The sequence below is a fragment of the Amyelois transitella genome, chromosome 29 (genome assembly GCF_032362555.1).
Source record: "Amyelois transitella isolate CPQ chromosome 29, ilAmyTran1.1, whole genome shotgun sequence".
Classification (NCBI taxonomy): domain Eukaryota; kingdom Metazoa; phylum Arthropoda; class Insecta; order Lepidoptera; family Pyralidae; genus Amyelois; species Amyelois transitella.
Window position 1 is genome coordinate 2,995,886 of NC_083532.1, and position 12,590 is coordinate 3,008,475.

A 12,590-nucleotide genomic window follows, 5' to 3' on the forward strand; every position below is an offset into this window, starting at 1 on the left:
TAAATACGTAAGTACCTACTTTGCCGGAACAAATTGCTACACAATATTCATCTATTTGCCTTGGCCGAGATGATAGATAGGACCTAGAAAGTATAGGAGATGTTATCTATCTGACCGGGCCAACTAGACGAATGCCTCTAATTGTATTACTAGAAGCTGCGCGCCACCCGCCTTCGCCTCGATTTAATTAAAATCAATTGCACCAACAATAAACAACAATCATTTAATGAAATCTAGCGAAAAGCGCGATACCAAGAATAAATAAACAATAAAAAATAAAGCCCTATTACTGCTTCTAGGAACAATTCTGAATTCAAATTTGATTTTTGGAAAAGAAGCCGCGGCTCTTTATTGCGCTATAAAACGGCTTGAAGCGCCATTACTGATTATTATGTTACGGTCGCGTTCTTTTTTCGAATTTTGAATCTCATCATGACGTTTAATGATCTATGGCGGGATACGCTAGCGCCATGTTTGATTCAGTACAATGTATTGTATCATTTGTTATAAGAGATTTTTATGATAGAATAATGCAATATACCTAAGTAACTTTCTATGTATTTGTGCGGTCGCTATCTAGAATTTGTTAGCCAAATTCATGGTATCGATACTGTTTAGAGACTACATATTTACAATTTACACGATCTCCTCCTATTTTTTTTTCGCGTCATTAATAAGTAAGTACATATTTATAACAATATTATCAATCAAGCTCGTCAGTTTAGAATTTTCTTGACCTGACATTTTAATCAGAATGTCCTCGATTTTTAAATATGATAACACTTCTCTGTTGTAATTGTGAATAGATCTAAATAAACTTAGGTACCTACTTACTTGAGCTCCATTTCATTGTTTTATAATTTATGTAATTTGAATACAAATATAAGAAGAAAAGTTATTAATTTACAAAAAATATGCGACTTAATTATTATAAAGTTATATATAGGTAAATCAGTAAGAACTTATTTATATTGTTTAATGTTAAAAAAATCCTAGGTATCTTAAAGTCATTGAAGTTTATAATTAACGTTAAAAATTATTACACCTATTATTATAATTTGTAAATAAAATGCACACGACAAAACAGTTTTAGTTCACCTTTTTTTTAAAGACCTTAATACAATTGTACTTTAAATACCTATAAGAGAAAGTTTGTAATACATACAAAACTCATATCTTTATTCCATATGGGATAAAATCAGATTCAAATAGTGTTACCTAGATAATTATCCCCAAGTTTATTCGTGAGTTAAGTAATTATTTAATATTACAAATTTTATTCTTCTTACATTTTAAATAAATAAATTCCTCTTGTAACGATAGGCTGGCAGACTGTCACTATTTGAATCTCAATTCCATCATTTAGCCATACCTGCTGAACGTGGTCTGTTAGACTTTTCAAGACTGTTAGCTCTGTCTACACCGCAAGGTTTAGACGTGATTAAATGTATGCTATGTGTGATTACATTTGTAAAATTAACAACCTGTCACTATTTGAATCTCAATTCTATCATAAAACCAAACAGTTGAACGTGGCCTACCAGTCTCTTCAAGACTCTGTCTACCCCGCAAGGGAATTGATTGAACGTGACTATATTAATGAATGAATGAATAAAAATACAATTAGGCGTAGGTAGTCTACATTTAAATGCTTAACTTAACAAACTCAGTACAAACATTGGAACTTCAAAATGGTAGCGCCGTGCGGCAAAAGTCCTTCTTCATTTGTAACCGTCGAGGGCTCTTGCGAATTTTTTTCCACCCCATTGTTACGGGGGGTCTAAAGGGCCCGTTGCAATTTTTTTTTTCTTTTTTTTTCCAACCCGTCGTGTGCTGGCAACAATGCTTTACGCGTGTTAAGAGATTAGTCGTGTATTGTACTTTTATTTGAGTTAGATGAGAATTAATAGTGTATTTAAGACATTGTTTTCTTGTTTTTATAGTCTGTGAATAGAGAAGTGAATTGTGAAAAAACTTAACGTAACCCCTGCGAGGCAGACAGAGCCAACAGTCATCAAAAATCTGAAACGCCACGCCCAGCTGTTTGGCTTAATAAGAGAGATTCAAATAGCGATAGATCGCTAGCCCATCGCGTAAAAGAGGAATCCCAAGTATATAAGCCTAGTCCTAGCCTATCCCTTAGTCGCCTTTTACGACATCAATGAGAAAGAAATGGAGTGGTCGTATTCTTTTTTCTATTGATTCTGCACGGGACTGGTGCCGTGTTTAAATATTTATTTTTATTTTGGTGAATAGGTACCTAATGCAATTTAATAATACCTACTTACTCATTTTCTTTATTGTTAGTTAAAGTTAAATTATCTTTATTTTTAGCTGTAAGTACTTACTTAATTTTACTGTATTAATTGATATGATTTTGTCGTAGGTAAGTACTTAGATTAATAAGATAGTTTTGTCAACGAAATTTTATAAAATAAACAATAATATTCACAGCAAAATATTTTTTCATTGCACGGTTTAAGCATACCTTCTACCTCATAACTGCCTACTTCAAAATTGATAACCGAAACTCTATCCCTTTACTATGGATGTCGTAAAAGTCAACGAAGGGAATAAGCACATTTATCTACAGCAAGCTTCTATGCTGCTTCCATCCATGCGCCTCATTCCTAGAGGGGTAGGCAGAGACTACACAATTCAATTTGACACGATCCCTGCATATTTATTTTGCTTCATACACTATACTACACAATGGGTACATACTTACTACATATAAAATTAAGATTTCCAATATATCATGGTATAAATATATAGGATCACGCCTACTTTTAATGAAAACGGTTCATTTCAAGTGCTCCATTACCACTTAATTTTTACAAGAAGTACTAGTCTCTTCATGAAAGCTTGTAGGTTTCGGGTACTCTTGATTTGACTTTTTTTCCAGGACTTCCCCGAAATTATTAAGGACAGTATGCTTTCGTCTAGGGCTTCCCCCACATCACGGTACACATTCACACTCTCCTTGTAGGTATATTTATTTAAACTTTACTGAACAAAATACAAATGTATAGCACAATTGGCGGAAGAAGCGTTATCTACCAGTCAACCATTGGGTCTAACAGAGAACTTTATGTGGAGTGAAACTAAATAAATATATTTAGTAAGTCAACCTGTTTTCATTCACTCTCTTTGCATCACCAAATCATCTAGCATTCTCTTTTCTATTCCTTTTATCTTCTTATACGTCACAGCGTTTCCTTATCACTGCTCCCAATCCTACCACTCAATTTTATTCGTCTTTTGAGACTATTTGTCTCAGTCAATCTTGTAAGGTAAAAAAGACGTGATGTTTTACCAACAATAAACTAATACAAAGAATCAAATGTAGCAAGTGTTTACATCTATACTAATATTTTAAAGCCGAAGAGTTTGTTTGTTTGTTTGAACGCGCTAATCTCAGGAACTACTGGTTCGAGCTGAAAATCCTTTATGCGTTGAATAGACCATTTATCGAGGAAGGTTTTAGGCTATATAACATCACGCTGCAACTACAAGGAGCAAAGAAATAATGGAATATGTGAAAAAAACGGGGAAAATTATGCATACTTGAGGGCTTCAATGGTGCTCAAAATAACTATTCCACGCGGACGGAGTCGCGAGCACAGCTTGTTTAAAGTAAAGTGTAGCTTTAATCTGCATATGCTTACATATTCCCACAATCATGCCATTTATAACAAAGCAATGCACGGTAAATACTTTGTAAACATGCCATCTTTATTGCAATTACTAGTGTATACCTACATAGGTTGTTCTACCACGGTCATGAATGACTATTTTCTGTCGTATGCACTTTATTTTTATTTTTTTATTTTATTTATTTAAATACACATAACAAAATGTAGTAAAACTATACATAGTAGTAAAATTATAAGGTCACGATCTATACTACAATTCAAACACAATGTACATATCTACGAAGACCATATAAGAAAAATGCAAACAGTTAAGAGATACATATTTTTTTAATGATATAGATAAGTGCCGTGTGGTTCCCGGCACCAATACAAAAAAGAATAGGACCACTCCATCTCTTTCCCATGGATGTCGTAAAAGGCGACTAAGGGATAGGCTTACAAACTTGAGATTCTTTTTTTAGGCGATAGGCTAGCAACTTGTCACTATTCGAATCTCAATTCTATCTTAAAGCCAAATAGCTGAACGTGGCCTATCAGTCCGCTCAGGACTGTTGGCTCTGTCTACCCCGCAAGGGATATAGATGTGATTATATGTATGTATATGTATATAGATAAATATCAACTAAAAATTTTGGTTTACAAAAACATAGACAGGATAAACATTGACTAAGAATTTTTCAATAAGCTTTTTCTCACTTTTTAGTAATGATTCCGAACTGATGTTCTTACGGTGAGATATTTAACACACACGGCACTATAAACTTTTGCTTATTCACTGATTCGCCCTATCATGGTCATATCTATATGCACTCGCGAGTTTTACTCCAGTTAGGTAAGGACGCAACTAGGAATAGGCAGGTGTCACCTTGCCGTGTGGTTCCTAGTACTTGAGAATATTGCTTCATTTCATTTTCATGGATGTGAGAAGGCGGCTGAGGGAATAGGAACAGTTTAATCTACAGAAAGCTACCATTCTTGTCTGGTAGTGAAGGAAAAACATAAAGTAGGTATGCCAGCTACCTACTTCTCTTCCTGTTCAAATTGTAAAAGTAAGTCAAGGGAACGGATAATAAGCTTGGGATTCTTCTTTAGGAGAGCAATCTGTCACTATTTGAATCTCAATTCCATCAGCTACATCTGAAGGGGCTTTGTGTGTGTTCAACTGTTGACTCTGGCGACCCCGCAAGTGATAGAGATGTAGCTAATTATAAAAATGTATGTATTTATAAGTATAAGGTTACGAAATATTACAAATTTCTGAGTACCTTACCTTTTAAGCGAGACTTATTACTTTCTAACGAAAAAGAGGCGTGATTTTATATAAGTATTTATGTAGGTATAACAAATATTGTTGTTTTTCCCGAAAAATTAAAACTATAGCGATTAATAGCCGTGCTCTATTCCCTGACTACACAATCTACCTTTCTTTAAAAAAAAAGGGTTGTGCCATAAATTAAAAAAGTAATATTTTGACAGAACCTATCGCGGCTACCAGTCATTTGTTTAAGTGGTGACGCGACAAAATCAAATGCATTAGGCGATGACAACGCATTTTCACGACATTTAAAAGCTTACTTATTTTGTTTTGGCATAAAAACATTTTTACAATATCATTTAGGTTGTGAAGAAGACATTGGTATGATGTTTGAATTCTGCAGTCGAGAAGTCTATGTTGAGATGATGTTATTATTGCGGAGAATAATAATTTTGGAACGTAACGGTTTCGGTTGTGTATTATTATTAATATTTGTATGCGAAAGTAAGTTAATTAATTTGTTGTCTCTTCACGATTTATACACAGAACCAATTTATTTGAAATTTTGCGTATGTAGATATATTTTACTCAAAGTATTTTAAATTTAAATCTTTAGGTATATTTTATAAAAAACAATGCTATTGCTTCTGTAAACGAATATGTTATGTTCACTTAATACTTACAATAACAACCGTTCATTTAATGCCACAATTAAGTATAAAATAAATTCAGTTTATCTTCCTACTCGCCATAAAAAGATACTAAAAAACTAGTAGCGCTCATCACATCCTATCTCTACTATGCACAATTAAATAAACAGTAAACCAAAATGCATTTAGTTCAGCACATTTTGCCATAAATGTTAAAATTAAAAACCTCTGCACGCGTCGAATCTCCTTAAAATTAATTCTCGACTTTACGCACTGGCCATAAATATTTTTTAAATTCGAAATCCGAACTGCCAACTGCACGGGATAATTTTGTGAGGTCATAAAAACGCAGTCCGGCTAACAAGGTGAGTTTTAATTATTTAGTCTGTGTTAATTTAGTTTTTTTACTTGGAAGCGCGGCGCGCGGCCTCTTTGCCCAGCGGTACCTTTGGATTTTTTCGATTGTATAATTTGTAAAATGGCATGTTAGCGCCGACTTAGTGTCCGACTGATCTTTTTTAAATTATTATTGATATTCGAATGTTTCCGGCGAGATAGACGGCCACCCAGATGTTAAAAAAATAAATGAGTCTATATGGTGAATGAGATTCATTGAGGTAAAATACATACAAATATCATAAATTTAAAAATTAAATAATAAATGCCTAGCCTTATTTAAAATAAATTTTGCTGCATAAACGCTAACACATACCTATTAATTAATGCATTAATTTTGATTTAGAATAAGTAAAATATTTATAAATATGTAGAATGTTAATGGTTAGGTAGATAAAAACTGTTATTTATTATACAATAGCGTTCATATTAAAACATATAGGTACCTAAGTATTTAACATAATATATTTAGTATTGTTGAGTAAGTATTCCATAACATTGTCTCGAACCCCTTCATTCACTTTCGAAATTAAATTTCGAATTGGGGCAAAGTGTGATTTATCTTGTTTAATTTTAATTATATTTTTTTTATTTTACAGGTTAACTCACGAAATTTTCTCTAAGCGTGCAAACCATAAATATATTTACCTAAACAAAAAAAACTACATAGACTTGCTACAACGGTATATTCTTTTTTCAAAGTGAATTCGAGTAGAAAATGTTACTTTGTAACTGATATAATCATATTAAAGCGGTTGGACGGTTCCCTTAAACATTAAGCTTGAACGATTTTGTATGGAAGCTAGTTGTGACAAAAAATACTTTGTTCAGCTACTGTTTGTAAAAATATTTATAGTATTTTGAATATTTAAAACATTGAGGGATCGTTATTACATACACATAATCACGTCTATATCCCTTGCGGGGTAGTCAGAGCCAACAGTCTTGAAAAGACTGATAGGCCACGTTCAGCTGTTAGGCTTTTAGATAGAATTGCGATTCAAATAGTGACAGGTTTCTAGCCCATCGCCTAAAAGAAGAATCCTAAGTTTATAAGCCTACCACTAAGTCGCCTTTTACGACATCCATAGGAAAGAGATGGAGTGGCTCTATTCTTTTTTCTATTGGTGCCGGGAACCACACGGAATTACGGATCGTTATAAGATTGAAATTAATAGAATAAGCAAGGTAAGCTACCTCTTAATGTTAGTAGGTTAAGTATTCGTGATTCTTCACCTAATCTGACGATCATCACCTCATCAGCCTAACTAGCGTGCAAGCAATAAAAAATGGACATTCAAAGAGAGGAAATAGTACTTACTTATGGTCTTCGTTACTGAGAGCCTGTCAGATAACAGATAATAATGTATATATCCTTTACGGGGTAGGCAGAGTCAAGTCTTGAGAAGAATGAAAGGCCACTTTCAGTTGTAAAGCTTAATGATAGAATTGAGATTTAAATAGTGATAATTTGCTAAAGCTCTTCACCTAAAGACGATTCTTAAGTTTATAAGCCTTTCCCTTAGGCTTTCCTCGCCTTTTACGACATCCATGGGAAAAAATATGGAGTGGTCCTATTGTAAAGTGCCAGAAACCACTCGGTCAGGTCGTGGTACATCCAATTGCCTGAATGTGCAGGTTTTTTCACCATATTTTTCTTCTCCGCAAAACTTCTTATCCTATACTATGGATGTGTTCTTATCTAACCCTAGAGATGCTAAAATAATAGTCCTAACTTATGGAATAAAGACTGATTTGACTTAGCTAGCTATCCAGCTTATTTTGCGTGTCGAAAAACACGTCTTGGGCTCGCCACTGTCACCAAAGGGAAGATCTTCCGCCAGTAGTGATATGCTTGGGGAACCGACGCTCCGAGTAAATCAGATGAACGTCTTTATACGTCAAATAGTAAGCACCATTTGTCATCATACATACATACATACATATGATCACGTCTATATCCCTAGCGGGGTAGACAGAGCCACCAGTGTTGAAAAGACTGATAGGCCACGCTCAGCTGTTTGGCTTAATGATAGAATTGAGATTCAAATAGTGACAGGTTGCTAGCCCATCGCCTAAAAGAGTCCCTTAGTCGCCTTTTACGACATCCGTGGGAAAGAGATGGAGTGGTCCTATTCTTTTTTGTAATGGTGCCGGGAACCACACGGCATTTGTCATCATGTCTTTTGGTAATGTTGTCTCATTAAACACTAGTTATAAAGTCTGACTAAATTATTATTTTTTTAAGAAGAGTGTCGGTGGTTGAATCGATAAGATGTCCGTTTCAAACACGTGTTGCGCATAAAGGTAGGTACCGGTTCGATTCCCACCGCAGCCATTAGGCACCAATGCTATTTTCTAAGTTACGAGTACATAGTTAAATTAGTTTCAATACCAACCAATGGTCTTACGGTGATGGAAAACATCGTGAGGAAACCTGCCCAGGAAGGTCAGACGGGAGTCGCTTCGTGTAAAAACCTGACTCACCCAATCCAGGATCCATTGTCAAGAGCTTACCCCGGGCTCCTCTCCAGAGTGGCGAGGATGCAACCGGGACTATAGCCAGGACGAAGAAGACTGAATTACATATATTTTAAAAGTAAGGCACCATATTTAACATCGCATCGAATCGAATGTAGGTAACTTCCAAATTCAAATAAAAGACAACAAAATGTCATTCCTATTTCAAACATGCCTCCGCGGTCCACCATAGACAAAATCTTTACTTTTTAATTCCTTTCAAGTGGCGTAAATCATAATGCAATTGGCGGACCTGTCATTGTAGTTGTTCAGAGGTTCAAAAAAGGCCGTTTTGTAGATTTGGCACATCAATCATATAGACGCTTTGTCGGGCAGGTATTCTATTGTTATACGACTTTCTAAAGAAAGCCGCTTGACATAATTTGGATAGAGAAAAAAATAGTTTTTCTATGATAGCAGTTCCTCACTCTGTTAAGTCGTGGTTAAAATGTAATTTGAACTATTTTATTATGTTGTTATTATATAGTAGTAGTAGTAGTAGTTGTTATTATAAAGTATAGTAGTATTTATTATTCTTTACTTTTTAAATATGCCTTTATTTCAAGTAAAATGATGACGTATTATTTGCGTACTCCAAAGAGACATAATTTTATCTTGGTCTGTGATATAAATAAATCTGCATATATATTTATGATCTTATCTTTATGATAGGATTTTCTTCGTAGGTACCCTCCGGGACAGATGTACAGATGTCTTTTTGACTCCTTAGTTTTTGCGAGTAATTGTCTATGGGAAACTTAAAAAATAAATAAAAAATCTATCTTTTAAAAACATGCCAAAAAAAAAAAACAAATTATTGCAGCCAGACTAGACAACAATGACAACTCCTTTTTTAAATTTTGATATTAAAGTTTAGAATCAGACTTCGAAACTTAAGATTCAAAATCGAGGCAAGGACATAAATTCCTAAAGCCAAGCCTGAGAATAGCCTCGCGTGTCGTTCGTGCAGTAAATGGGTATATAACCTGTATAATACAACTTGTATAATTGTATATAATCCCTATGTATACGGGGATAATATAATTTGAGTCCGACGCTGTAATAACAGTGTGCGTAACACGCATGCGCACTACACTGGGCGAGATTTTGCATAAAATATATCTATATATTCATCGATACTGATATAACATGTGAAAGTGTGTTTTTTATTTAATTTTTTACAAGTACCTACATGAACTTACCTTTAAATTTCATAAGAATTATGCTGAGCTCTACAATATACATCGGAAAGTTATCTTATATCTACAAAAAACCAACACCCATAAAGAAAAATTTCGAGATGTAATTCGCCCGTTATGTGGAAAAAATGTGCCGTGTGGTTCCCGGCACTATTACAAAAAAGAATAGGACCACTCCATCTCTTTCCCATGGATGTCGTAAAAGGCGACTAAGGGATAGGCTTATAAACTTAGGATTCCTCTTTTAGGCGATGGGCTAGCAACCTGTCACTATTTGAATCTCGGTTCTATCATTAAGCCAAATAGCTGAACGTGGCCATTCAGTCTTTTCAAGACTGTTGGCTCTGTCTACCCCGCAAGGGATATAGACGTGACCATATGTATGTATGTATGTATGTATGTGGAAAAAATCTAAATTAAATAAACAAATACATGTTCAAGACGTCAAAGGGAACTGCTAATAAACTTGGGATTCTTATAGGCGATGGGCTAGCGACCTGTCACTATTTGAATCTCAATATCATCATTATGCCATACAGCTGAATTTTGCCTTTCAATCTTTGCAAGACTGTTGGATCTGTCTACCCCGCAAGGGGTAAAAGACGAGAGTATGTAGGTAAATACATATGAGACTTAGTAGGTACTTATTGAACGTAAAATCTCGTGCCGTGTGGTTCCCGGCACCTAAAAAAAAAAATAATAGGACCACTCCATCGCTGTCCTGTCACTTTGTATGGATCTCAGTTCAAGCAGTAAGCCAAACCTCTCAACGTGGCCTTTCAGTATTATCAAGATTGTTGGCTCTGTCTACCCCGCAAGGGATATAGACGTGTTTATACCTATGTATGTATGTAAACGTAAAATCTCAACCCGTGTGTTCCAATCTCCTCAGAGGTAAAAACAATCGCGTTTCCTCTCGGAGACGTGATTGAAGCTGTCTATTTTGGTACAGTCAGTCAAATATACAGACGCAGTGCTCTTGCGGCGAGTGAAAACGTCGTGAGGAAACTTGCATATTAGAGGTATTTTGATACGTAGTGACTCCCAATATATCTCCGCAATTCTTTTGTAAAACTTGTATGAACTTGGAATTATTTTAGGCGATGATGGGCTAGCAACCAATCATGCTGCTGCACGTTGTCGTAGCTGTCGGCTCTGGCTACCCTGTATGGGATAAAGACGTGATTATTAGGTATGTATTTATAGTAGGTATCACTAGAGCCACAAAATTACCAAAGAAAATATACAAACAGACGCACAGACTTTTATGTTTTTCTCCATGCTTAAATGTTTCTTTTCACATTGTCCAAGATTATTACGTAAAAATCCTTTTACTATTTTAGCTTTTGAAATTAACGCTTAGGCATTTATTTAGCAATATTTATCTATACAAAAAAAAAGAATTTTAATTATTATTGTTGTTTCTTTGTATGCAGTATCTTTATTGTAATGAAATTTAAACATTTACAAGAAATAGTACATACTTAGTCATAAAGTAAAAAAAAATCACTTGCAATGGTGGCTTTAGTATTATTTATAAAATCTTGTTATTAAAAAAATAATGAAATAATATTTTCATTGAAAAATAAGAAATTATGTGAGTATTTTTTCAAAGAAATAATTCAGTAACTTTTTTACACTGACTGTACTTTAAAGGCGCAGTGGCGCCGCGGCTTTCGACGGACGAACTAAACTATCTACTAACTACTATAACTATCCCGCTCACTCAGTTATATCTCTCTAACGCAATGACAACCAACTCTCACTTTTCAAAAGCTCTGAGTTTCTAAACATTTAAATAAGCAGTGTGCAGGAGTATACAGGGAACGTGGCAAGTCGAAAGAAGTATCTGCCTATCCTTCCGGGAAAGAGGCGTGATTTTATCTATAATTTATGTATTTAATATCTATAATTTATAAATTTTATTGCCGTGTGGTTCCCGGCACCATTACAAAAAAAAATAGGACCACTCCAACCCTTTCCCTAGTTAACTATTAGACTTGGCTGATTAGACTTTTCACGACTGTTGGCTCTGTCTACCCCACAAGGGATATGGACGATATCCATGGGAACGAGATGGAGTGGTCCTATTCTTTTTTTATTGGTGACGGGAACCACACGGCACAAGAACGAACCCAGGGTTAAATCGAAAACTCTTAATTGATTGCCCAAATAGACTTATTAAACGGTCATTATAAAAATCCCCAAAGGAATTAATGAAATAAATCAGTGATTGTTTTACTAATGGCTTTGTGTTCTTTATGACTATATGATATACTGTATCTTCCGGGAATCGAACCTTGACGATTCCCGGAAGATACAGGATGAGTGTCGATGGTCGAACGAATAAGGTGCCGGCTAAAAGGAGACAGGGTTAAATCCTGCCTCGGCCTTATAACTCTTTCTTTAAATTATGTACTTAAGTCCACCGGGAACCACACGGCACAATGTAGGTGCCGTGTGGTTCCCGGCACCAATACAAACAAGAATAGGACCACTCTATCTCTTTCCCATGGATGTCGTAAAAGACGACTGAGGGGTAGGCTTAAAAAAGTCACTATTTGAGTGTCAATTCTATCATTAAGCTAAATAGCTGAACGTGGCCATTCAGACTTATCAAGACTGTTGGCTCTGTCTACCCCGCAAGGGATATAGACGTGACCGTATGTATGTATGTTAAGTACATTAGTTTGACGGCCTCTGTGGCACAGCGGTAGTACGCTTGCCTGTGACACCGGAGGTCCCGGGTTCGAATTCCGGCCAGGGCATGATGAGAAAAGAACATTTTTCTGATTGGCCTGGGTCTTGGATGTTTTTCTATATAGTTATTTATTATAGAATATAGTATCGTTGAGTTAGTATCTCGTAACACAAGTCTCGAACTTACTTCGAGGCTAACTCAATCTGTGTAATT